This window comes from Bacillus rossius, chromosome 13 (assembly GCF_032445375.1).
Source record: "Bacillus rossius redtenbacheri isolate Brsri chromosome 13, Brsri_v3, whole genome shotgun sequence".
NCBI lineage: Eukaryota > Metazoa > Arthropoda > Insecta > Phasmatodea > Bacillidae > Bacillus > Bacillus rossius.
Window position 1 is genome coordinate 13,943,546 of NC_086340.1, and position 12,399 is coordinate 13,955,944.

Below are 12,399 nucleotides of genomic sequence, written 5' to 3' on the forward strand. Positions count from 1 at the left end.
TCGTAATTATTAGTCTAATCCGTCCGTCGCCAGTGCGTCCGTCAATCACGTGACATTCAGCCAATCAGATGGCCCGAACAATTCCATCCGTCCGTCCATCAAAAAACCTTGCCAAGCTTTACCTACCTTTCGACGGAAGGACGGATGAAAAATTATAACCTCAAAAATTTCTGAAAGGCATTATCTTTATTTTAAATTTTTGTTTGTTTATTTTTAAGCTGCTTCCGTATTATGTTCTTAACTTGCCTATGAACTCGTTTTGAGTTTGATATGAACAATAATTGTCTGAGACACAAAAGTAATTAATAATGCAAGGTAACTCATTTTTTTAAATACATATTTTAGAGATTTGTTTAATCATTAATAAATGGTCGTCAACATGGTAAATCTTTAAAAGAGAAATTTACTCGAGAATAGTTGTTGGCGGTATCCGAGTGGAAAGGATATCATGACGGACATGCGAACGATTGTGAACCACTCAGCTTGTTGACGGACGGACGTGGCGGATCATCGTGAGTCCAGCTTTAGACGTGCGCATGTACAGACGTGGCCAAGTTCATTAGACATGCGCATGTACAGACGTGGCCAAGTTCTCGGCCACACCGGGAACCAGCGCTCGGAAGGGAGGGAGGTACGTACTGTTAATATTTTGTAAATGTAACATGTTCGTGTAAAATTACAGATTTTTTTGGACATTCGCAAATTTACATGAAAACCACTGTATCAAAAAAAAATAGCTCGTGCAGTAATGCTTGGCTCGGATTCTTTACCCGGGCATTTTATGCTTCGTGTCGTCCCGGCACATCCAACAGTTACAAGTTATTCGTAAACCGTTCCCTGGATGGCTTTCCAGTTTTAACTGCGCACATAATAGCAAGCATGATATAGCAAACTAAGGTCCAATTTTATTAATATTCTGTTATCTTTTCCATGGTCTAAGAAAAATTTATGATTGAATGAAACATTAATTAAAATGTAAAATTATGCAAAAACAATAACCACAGCTTTGTGCTTTCTTGGCAAATGGTTTCCAAAGTAATCTTTTGTAAGAAAAAATAAAGAATTTCTTTTTTGTGCTTTCTTGGCAAATGGTTTCCAAAGTAATCTTTTATAAAAAAAATAAAGAATTTTTTTTGTGCTTTTTTGGACAATGGTTTCCAAAGGAATCTTTTTAAAAAGTACAGATTTTTTTTTGTGCTTTCTTGGCAAATGGTTTCCAAAGGAATCTTTTGTAAAAAAAAAAAATATACATGTGCGCCGCGCTCTCATGTGAACGGGTCTCGGTTAGTCCCGACGGACTGTCTCAAGGTCAGGCGAGGGGGAGAGACCGAAAGGGAATCTGGCTGGAGGATGCATATTATAAAAAAAAAAGAAGGGAGGGGGGGAAGGGTGTGGAGGGGTGGAAGGGTCCACAACCAGCCAGCCACCAGGCGCGAGTGTGGACCACTTTTTTTTCTTATTTTTTTTTCTTTTTTTTTTTTTTTCCCCACCGCTTCCCGCCGCCAGACAGCCTCGGCGTCTGCGCGCGTTGCCACCCTTCCCCGCCGACTCTGTGGCTGGTTCGAGTCCCGGTGCGTGGTGAAGTAGGGAAGGGTTCCAGTGTGACCATACCGTAATGTCTTAAGAGCAGTTTTTTTTTCATGACCGAAATGTATTAACTGCTCATTGAGATCAGGCACAACTGGATTGCGTCGTGATTGCATAGGCCTACATTAAATGATAAAAAAATATATATATCTGGCAAAAAAATTGTCTTCTTGATGAACCTCTTGAAAAACTACATTGCGGGTGAATTGTCTCATTCGGTAATCTTCAATGAATTATAAAGACATACTTAATAAATTTCAGCAATAAATTGAATAATTCGTTTAAGAAGCTAAACGATTCATTTCGAATAAGTAAAAGAAAGATTCAAAAAAATCACAAAATTAAAAAAACAAACTTTTCTTTGACTTCTAGCGATATATTTTGATTAAAAATATAAATGCACTTCTCAACACACATAAAACAAACTATGAAACTGTTCCTGTGTGTAAAACAGCAAGTGTAGCTAAATGCAGTCTGCCGGCCTTAGACTCCTGGTGGGCTACTTCCCGTCGCACACTGGCACTCTGCACAGGCAGGCGCTGTCTCACAGCGTTTTACAGAGTCAGTCAGTGAGTCAGTGATGAGCGTCAATAATATATATATATTAGCCAATCATAAGTGAAAATAAAAGATGATGTTTTTAAGCTTACTCGTAAATTGAAACAGCGAGTGTTTCCGGTCTCAGGGACTTAACATCGAAAGGCGGAGAGCTGAAGCGCAAACCCGCATCTACCTCCACGTCCGCTCTATGCCCAGGAATGATAATGGAGCGCTGAAGCGCATCCCGCATCTACCTTCACGTCCACTCTATGCCCAGGAATGATAATGGAGCGCTGAAGCGCAAACCCGTATCTACCTCCACGTCCGCTCTATGCCCGGGAATGATAATGGAGCGCTGAAGCGCAAACCCGCATCTACCTCCACGTCCGCTCTATGCTCGGGAATGATAATGGAGCGCTGAAGCGCAAACCCGTATCTACCTCCACGTCCGCTCTATGCCCAGGAATGATAATGGAGAGCTGAAGCGCAAACCCGTATCTACCTCCACGTCCGCTCTATTCCCAGGAATGATAATGGAGCGCTGAAGCGCAAACCCGCATCTACCTCCACGTTCACTTTATGCCCGGGAATGATAATGGAGCGCTGAAGCGCAAACCCGCATCTACCTCCACGTCCGCTCTATGCCCGGGAATGATAATGGAGCGCTGAAGCGCAAACCCGCATCTACCTCCACGTTCACTTTATGCCCGGGAATGATAATGGAGCGCTGAAGCGCAAACCCGTATGTACCTCCACGTCCGCTCTATGCCCAGGAATGATAATGGATCGCTGAAGCGCAAACACGTATCTACCTCCACGTCCGCTCTATGCCCAGGAATGATAATGGAGCGCTGAAGCACAAACCCGTATCTACCTCCACGTCCGCTCTATGCTCAGGAATGATAATGGAGCGCTGAAGCACAAACCCGTATCTACCTCCACGTCCGCTCTATGCCCAGGAATGATAATGGAGCGCTGAAGCACAAACCCGTATCTACCTCCACGTCCGCTCTATGCCCAGGAATGATAATGGAGCGCTGAAGCACAAACCCGTATCTACCTCCACGTCCGCTCTATGCCCAGGAATGATAATGGAGCGCTGAAGCACAAACCCGTATCTACCTCCACGTCCGCTCTATGCCCAGGAATGATAATGGAGCGCTGAAGCACAAACCCGTATCTACCTCCACGTCCGCTCTATGCCCAGGAATGATAATGGAGCGCTGAAGCACAAACCCGTATCTACCTCCACGTCCGCTCTATGCCCAGGAATGATAATGGAGCGCTGAAGCGCAAACCCGTATCTATCTCCACGTCCGCTCTATGCTCAGGAATGATAATGGAGCGCTGAAGCACAAACCCGCATCTACCTCCACGCCCACTCTATGCCTAGGAATGATATGGAGCGCTGAAGCGCAAACCTGTATGTACCTCCACGTTCACTCTATGCCCAGGAATGATAATGGATCGCTGAAGCGCAAACCCGTATCTACCTCCATATCCACTCTATGCCTAGGAATGATAATGGATCGCTGAAGCGCAAACATATATCTACCTCCACGTCCGCTCTATGCCCAGGAATGATAATTTTACGCGCGCGGGTTTTTGGACAGCCCTGGCTTGGCTCGCCGCCCAGTGTTGCGTGTGGGCTTGGCGGCACGGACACACACACACACACATACACATACACACACACACACAAATCCTCGCGCCGCGTCTCTCATAGAGCACACATCACGTAGAGGAACCGCCCGAGCTGTCGTGGATGAAGCTTGGCTCCCTCTGCCCGGCCACATCCGCCACAGCCAGCCAGTAAACACTGCGTGTAGGTGTCATTGTGTAATTTGTCTCGAAATTGACACTCCCCAGTGTTGTACCAGTGGCTTTCGTGTGCTCGTTCGACCCTGTTTGTTATCGAATTTACTCGAGTGTCTGGTGTTCGTAAATAAACTTCATAACGATAATGGGTAACTTTCATTTTTCTGATTTTATATGTATATATATATATTGTTTAGTAAACAATTATACATACATACAACAAAAATCCCGGCCTCATTTTAGTCTCTTCCATTGTTGCTGGCTAGTATTATCAGTATTTTTTTTGATACGGTACCTACCTCATATCCATTGCTTGAATTGGTGAAATAGACGATTTTAACACATTATTACGGGGAAATTAGTTTTAAACCCTCTTTTTTAATATTGACTGTTTATGTGAAACGAATTATGATAAAAATATCATTGGTAAAAAATTAAATTTGAAAATAATTAATTACCCTGGTCGCCATTGCACTGAGTGTGTGTGTGCACTGTTTCGTAAAAAAAAATTTTACAAAAATTATCTGTAAATATATTTGGCAGGAAAAAAATGTAAAATGGTGGACCGAAGGCTTGAAAAAACAAATTTTATTTTCAGTAAGAAGGAAAAATATGGGAATATTGGAGTTCACAGTAAGGAATTTCATAGGTTGGTAAGCTGAAACATTGCAATGCAGTGTCAGGTTGACGTGGAAGTATGTCTAATAACTGAATTTATTTTCGTATTCAGTCTTTTCAGTGTTGTAATGTGACGGAGTGATGTTGTACTAGGTAATTCCTATATATTAATTTATATACATCAAGAAATCAATAAAAATTTCCTACTTCTTAAATGATAATTTTATAGTAAGTAAAGCAAGGGTAAATGTTTATTTATAATAGACCGACATATCGACAATATCGATAATTATTAGGCCGATATTTTATTGGTATCGATATAATTCAAACGATGTATCGAAAGACCTATCTATCGGTGTGTTAGTAGGGTTTGCCATCCCTAATTGTACACAAATACATAAGTGGGTGTCTCTATTATCCATTGGCTGCTCTAACGTTTTACCTTCCCGCCGGATTGCATGTGATTGGGTGTTTTTTAATTTTGTAATGTTGGTGTTGGTCTCTTTGGTCCAATGAGGACGCAGTGCAAGTGTACAATGGTATGCAGACCAGCCTCTCTCCAAACAATAACGCGAATTTTTCAGCTCTCTAACCAATAAATTCACACAGTTTTATTTTCTCTTGCAGAACGGAAAATACATACGTACAAGTTAATTTAAATATTTTAATACTGCATTATATGACAATATTTGAAACTGAGCTTAATTTTTTGATTAAATAGAGCATTGGTGGATTATCTCTCTGTACACTTGCAAAGATTGGTTGACGTAAAATAAAATGTAGAATATAACGTCTGACGTCAGATGACTGATAAGTAGAGACCTGCAAAATTCGCGGTTTCGATGGCCTTCAGGATAGAGTGCACATACCCCTGTACACTCGGGCAAATAACGCAAGTTCATTGGCTGCCGACTTGCAAGTCGTCTCAGCTGGTTTGTCTGTGATTCGATCCTTCTTTTGTTGAGGGTTTATAACTGGTTGAGATTCGTCCAGATGAACAGTAAGCCAATAGCAAAATTATCTAAGAGGTATATGTGTTTGAATTCTAGCCTATCACCGAAAGAATCAGCGAATTTTGCAGGTCTCTACTGATCAGTCATCCATCCCAAGAGAACGCAATATTCATCGCGGGCTTTCGCGGGCATGGTCTGGAGTTGCTTGACTTCCGCAACTGCTCCCTGATGATGGCGATTTCGACGTCGACCGAAACGTCGGTGATGTCTTCGCCTTCAACGCGGCTACAACCCAGGAGCCAAGCAATTCGTCATAAACTGTTGCTACGAGATAAGAGTATGAAGCTCAAATACACCCAAATAATTAGAGACCGAAAAAATTCGCGGGTTCATTTCGCGATAGGCTCGACTCCAAACTCGTACACGTTTATGCTGAGTCAGCGATTGGACCACCGTTTATCTGAATGACTCTTAAGCCAATGGAAAACCTTCAACAAAATACGTATCAAATCACAAGCATCCCAGTTGACGCGTGTCACGAGTCAGTATCCAATGAGCAAGTGCTATTTGTCCCAGTACATAGAGTATCATGAAGTCTATCCTAGAGGTCATTGAAACCGCGAATTTTTCCGGTCTCTACAAATAATTAGAGCCACGGAATTTTCGCGGATTCATTTAGTCGCAAGCTAGAATGCAAACCTCCACACTGTCGCACTGTGTTCATGATAGGAAACCAGTTATCTGGACACGCCCCTCTACGACCGTGAGCCAACGATGTCCAGCTAGGAGAGAAGTAAGCGAATCAGGCAGTGCCAAATAACAAGGATAAAAATATTCTCGCTAAGAAATCAACCAATGGGAAAGTAAACATGGGTCGAGCACACCTATAACTTTGAATTCTATCCTGAGGCCAGAGGAATCCGCGAAATTTCCGGGACTCTACAAATAATCTATAATTTTTTTTTTTTACACGATTACAATTTTTTCTATTTCATTTTACGAACGCAGTGTGTCGGTAAGGGAGTATTTGGAGTCCAGCCCGACACTAGAAAAATAGCTCTGACTCCGCAGATGTCTCATCACTAGCCCGCGGCGTTGACAGCCACGAGGCGGCGCCGGTCAAACAGGTTGCTTGCGGCTGGTCGCAGTGTTGCCAGATGTTGCCAGGTGAACTTTCTCCGAAAATCTCCAAAGAGTCGTCAAAATTCCACTTAAGCACTGGCGGATATGGAGGAAAGGATGCATAGCAGCATAACCCCCCCCCCCCCCCCCCCCCACATAACTCACGAACCCAGAACAATTAGAGACCGGAAAAATTCGCGGATTCATCTCGTGATAGGCTGAAATTCAAAACATGTGTACAATTCTGCTGGTTCTGCTTTTTGGCTCGCAGTTTAACTGGAGCTGTCTGGGCCAACGAGAGACTATCGACCAAAGAAGCGTCGAATCACAAGCTACCCAGTGGAGACGCCTCACAATTTAGCACCCAATGAACACGCGTGTTTACTTGAGAAATGCAGAGGATAATGGAGGCTATCCTAGAGGTCATTTAATCCGCGAATTTTTCCGCTCCCTAAGAATAATTTCCAGATTTTCTAATCATTCCTTATCATAGTTTACCAAACTTGCCCAAAGTATTATTAACAATAATATTTCATTTTTTAATTTAGTAAAATCCAATATTCTTGTTTTGCCACCAACATGACAGGGTTTAAAACTTTCTTATGCTTGCGTTGAATTAAGTTGACACAGTAATGCAACTAGATAACAAAACCCTACCATTACTTACTTAAACACTTAATCCTATATAAATTTTCCTTTTGGCTCGCGCCATTTGCCACAGATGGCAGCACCGTGTATACACATTTATAGTGAGTGGAAAAATTCGTAGTTTCAGTGACCTCTAGGATAGACTCCACGATCCTATATGTACTCGGGAAAATTACACCATTTAACTGGCTACTACTGACTCGTAAGACCTGTTAACTAGAAGGTTCGTGATTCGAGACTTCTTTCGTTAAGTGTTAATTCGTTGGCTCATTAATCCTTCAGGTAAACTGCGGTACAATACGGAAGCAGCAAAAAGTTTAACGCATTTTGGATTCTAGCCTATCGCGAAATGAAACCAGGAATTTTTTTCCGATCTGTACACATTTACGTTCCAATGCGACTTCCGTTCGGTTTCACGAAATTACTCCTACCTAATGCCGTATAGTGAGAGTTGAGATGTTAAGCTGGAGTCACAGGACTAAACTTCAAAAATATTTACCTACTTTAGTAAATCTTTATGCTGAAAAATGAAATTTCATTTTACGTGTGGGTACATTTTAATATTTGTAGCTTAAGTTCATCTGTTTATATAAACGGGTATCATCGTGTTTAAGGACAATTATGTTATTGTGAAGATTTAATTTAAAAATGGACGAGTTAGGTGAAGAAATTTTAATTAGAAAAATTTCAGTCTCATGACATTTGGTTGAACGACCACAGAAATCTGTCAAAAAAAAAATCATGTGCTGAGATAGTATTTTTTTCCCCTCTTATTAACAGTTTTTTTTTAGTGAGTTATGTACTGCATTTTACTGAAGTATTTGGTTTGGAACGATTTCCCGACAGCCGAATCAGAACTCGTCGTGTTAATGTCGTCGTGGTATTTGTGACGACCCTGCGCTGTGAAAATCTGTCGTGCTGGAACGCTGTGCGAAAGGTTTTTCGGGGGTGTTAGTCGTGTCGCGTTCGTCGCGTGGGCGTTGCGACTTCAAGCTTCAACGCAGGGCCAGAGGAGTTTGTTGTCGGCGCGGGCAGGAACAGACCGGCGGAGCCAGCCACCTGCAAGTCGCGAGCGGGTACTTTGGGCACCCCTGGGACCGCGCGCCAGACTCCCTAACCCTTTGAGCCCTGCGCGCAGGGCCCGCAGGGAGGGGTGGATGTTGCAGGAAGGGGGGGCGGCTGGTTGATGGAGCAGGGGAGGGAGAGCGCATTGTGCCGGAATGTGGGCGCGGTTGCCACATGTCACGGCGGCGGCAGGGGCGCAATACCCCCCCTCTGCCCGGTCCGCCCCCCCCCCCCCGTCTACGGCGAGCGGCGCAACTAAAGCTCGAGTTCCCCCCCCTCCCCCCGGGTCACTAATAAACGCTACAAATCAGACGTTACCAACCTTACGGAAATTTCGAATGTCTGAAAGGCCCGTCTACAACTGTTACAGTCGGAATCCTGTGGGCGGCCCGTGTCCTTATCCGAAGCTGAATGACTAGAGACCTGCAAAATTCGCGGATTCATTCGGTGATAGGCTAGAATTCAAACACATATACCTCTTTAGATAATTTTGCTATTGGCTTACTGTTCATCTGGACGATTCTCAACCAGTTATAAACACTCAACCAAAGAAGGATCGAATCACAGACAAACCAGCTGAGACGACTTACCACTCGGCAGCCAATGAACTTGCGTTATTTGCCCGAGTGTACAGGGGTATGTGGAGTCTATCCTGAAGGCCATCGAAACCGCGAATTTTGCAGGTCTCTATGAATGACGTCACATTGCCGCACGGTAAACTGCCCTGTCTACAATCGCGATGTCCGAATGCACTCATTTATAAAGTAGTCACTAGACCGCGGTAAATATATAGTGGGGGAAAAAAAATGTTTTTCTGTTTATTGTTTTCATGAATTATGAGCAAGCATACGGCTTAGTATTGAATATTAATTTGACTTGTGAAATATGTAAGCGTTTAATAATAGTTGGTTGGTTCCTCGGCAAGATAAAAGTAAGTTCTATTAAACAAATTCCAATACATTTGCGTGTTCGGCGTTTGAAAAGTGCCGGTCGCAAACGGACAGCACTAATCAATATTTCGTCTTGGTCTCTTATTGGCTTCCTGTTCTTACCACATTGTCCTTTATTTTCTGTTCACCATTTTTTTGGAACGGTAACTGGAAACAGCAATCATCACGAATGTTCTTCTATGCTACCAAAGGACACAGATTGGTACAATGTTTTCGGACCATTTCTCACACCACCTATGACGTCAGATGGTTACGCGAACCAATCAGCGATCAGTGTTAGTCGGACAAAATTTAGGGCATTGCAATTGTAGACGGACCTTGAAGTTACATGTATGGAATATTTATAGCTGACTGTATGAAACTCTGTGGATAAATTTGGATGAATCGTTCTTGATAGTATAGAGACCTGTAAAATTCGCGGATTCATTTCGCGATTTTGCTTCAGTGATTGGGCCACAGTTTATCTGAAGGACTCTGGGCCAATGAAAAATATTTAACAGAAGAATTAGCGAATCACAATCATTCCAGTCAACAGGTGTTACGAGTCGGTAACCAATCAGCAGATGTAATTTGCACGAGTGCATAGAGGTTCATGGAGTCTATCCTTTAGGTATTTGAAATCGCGCATTTTTAGATACCGGAAAAATTCGCGGGTTCAATGACCTTTAGGATAGACTCCAATAACCTTTACACACTCGGACAAATGCCAACTACCCATTGGCTGCTGACTTGTGAGTCGTCTCGATTGTGTGGGCCTGTGATTCGACACTTCTATGAGTGAGGGTCTCTAATTGGCCCTCAGTCCTCCAGATTAACAGTGAACCAATGACGGAAGCAGCACTAAGGTATAATTATTTGAATTTTAGCATAGCACGTAATGAACCCGCGAATTTTTCAGGTCTCTACGAATTTTACAGGTCTCTACGGTTATTTAAAATATACGTTATCTTCAGGGCCGGCGCGTCCATACAGGCGAACTAGGCAACTGCCTAGGGGCGCCAAGTAGCTGGGGGCGGCGCAGCACGACACATAACAGCTGATATAATATGTTTAACGATTATTGAAACTAGATGAAAATGTATTTTTGTAACAGTTTGGAATTTTTATATTGATATAAGTAATTATTTAAAGTTTACGGTGACCAGTTTATGATTTGTAATAAGTAAAAAACTAAAAAAAAATCACAAGCCTGCTTACATTTGATTGTTGACAAAATCTTAGGCTTACGTGATGTATTTTGAGGCAAGGAAAAATTTTTTTGGGTGTCCGGCGTGGGGGTGATGGCGGGGGGGGGGGGGGGGGGGTTGGTGGGAGTGGTGATGGGGCGGGTGTTGATGGGGGGGGTATTAAGGTTTTTCGCCTAGGGCGCCAATTTACCTTGCACCGGCCCTGGTTAGCTTCTTCCTCAGGACAAACCCCGCTTTGTCAGGGGTGTATTTATTTGTGTTAGTGAAGCGGAATTGTAAGTGCGACGTTCGCCGGTGTATCGTGGTTCATTAGGACATCTACATGTATGATATTTGAGCGTTAACCTTAAAATAAAATGAAGGAGAAATTATGCGATGAAAGTCTCTTGAGTTCTTTCAAAAAGCTGCACTGGATGTGTCATGCTCGAAAATTATTCTGAAAACACCCGTGTTAGCCACTTCCCACTCTTATACTGATACAGACCAACTCATTCGCCCTTAGCATTTTCTTATCATTATGTTTTTTTGTAAACAGACAACACTCTTACATCTTCAGTAGTTTTTAAATCGCGATTTTTTTTCTGAAGCTCTGCTTACCCAGGCGTAAAAAAAATTCGTATTGAAGCGAAACGAAGTGTCGATATTTTAACGGAAATTCTTCATCCCTAGAGCGATGAGGCAATTCAATGTGTGTGCCTGTGTAGCCCTTATTGCTACAGAAACGAAAAATTCGTAGAGAACAAAAATTTCGCGTATTCATTTTATGATAGGTTCTAATCCAAACATGTTAAAAAAAATTCCCTGCTTCTGTGATTGGACCACAGTTTGGGCCTGGAAACATTTGGGCTTCAGTGACCTCTAGCTAGAGACCGGAAAAATTCGCAGATTCATTTCTCGATAGTCTGAAATTCATACATATATACCTTTAAGCTGCTTGTGCTATTGGTTCACTGTTCGTCTGGGCGACTCTGGGCGAATGAGAAACCCTCAGCCAAAAGAAGTAACGAATCTCGGGCAAACCAGTTGAGAAGACTCACAAGTCAGCAGCCAACGAACTGGCGTTATTTGCTCGAGTATACAGAGGACTGTGTAGACTATCCTGAAGGTCATCTAACCCGCGAATTTTTCAGGTCCCTACCTCTAGCATGGGTAGAGACCCGTTAAATTCGCGGGTTCATTTCGTGATATGCTACAATTCAAATAATTATACCTTAGCGCTGCTTCTACCTACCACTGGTTCACTGTTAATCTGGAGTAATGAGGGCCAATTAGAGACCCTCGCTCAAAGAAGTGTCGAATCACAGGCCACCCAGTCGAGACGACTCACAAGTCAGCAGCTAATGAACAGTTGGCATTTGCCCGAGTGTGTAGAGGATATTGGAGTCTATCCTAAAGGTCATTGAACCCGCGAATTTCACGGGTCTCTAAGCATGGGTGTAGATCCCGAGGGGGGGAGGGCTGGAATTAAGAAGCCTCTTACGAGGAGAAGGGGGTGGGGTGGGGGGGGAAGCCGCTTGCGTTGCAATAAGCGTGACTGTGAAACGGGTTTGAAGTTTAAACTATGTTTTATGGATAGCATTTAGCATTCTGTATATTTTTTAAGCCTTCTGCTTATTGCATGCATATATGCCTAAATATGGGGAGACGTGTGTCGGTTAAAACCCACGCGCTAATCTCTCTGTGCCTCACCCCTTACGAATCCTACATATTTGCACCCCTGGCATCTAGGCTTATATTCCACAATAATTTATAGAGACAGGAAAAATTCGCGGATTCATTTCGTGATAGACTAGAATACAAAAACGTTTTCCTTTTTACTGCATCAGTGATTGGGCCGCAGTTTATCTGAATGACACTTGGCCAATTAAGAACCTTAAACAAAAGAAGTATCGAATCACTAGCGTCCCAGTT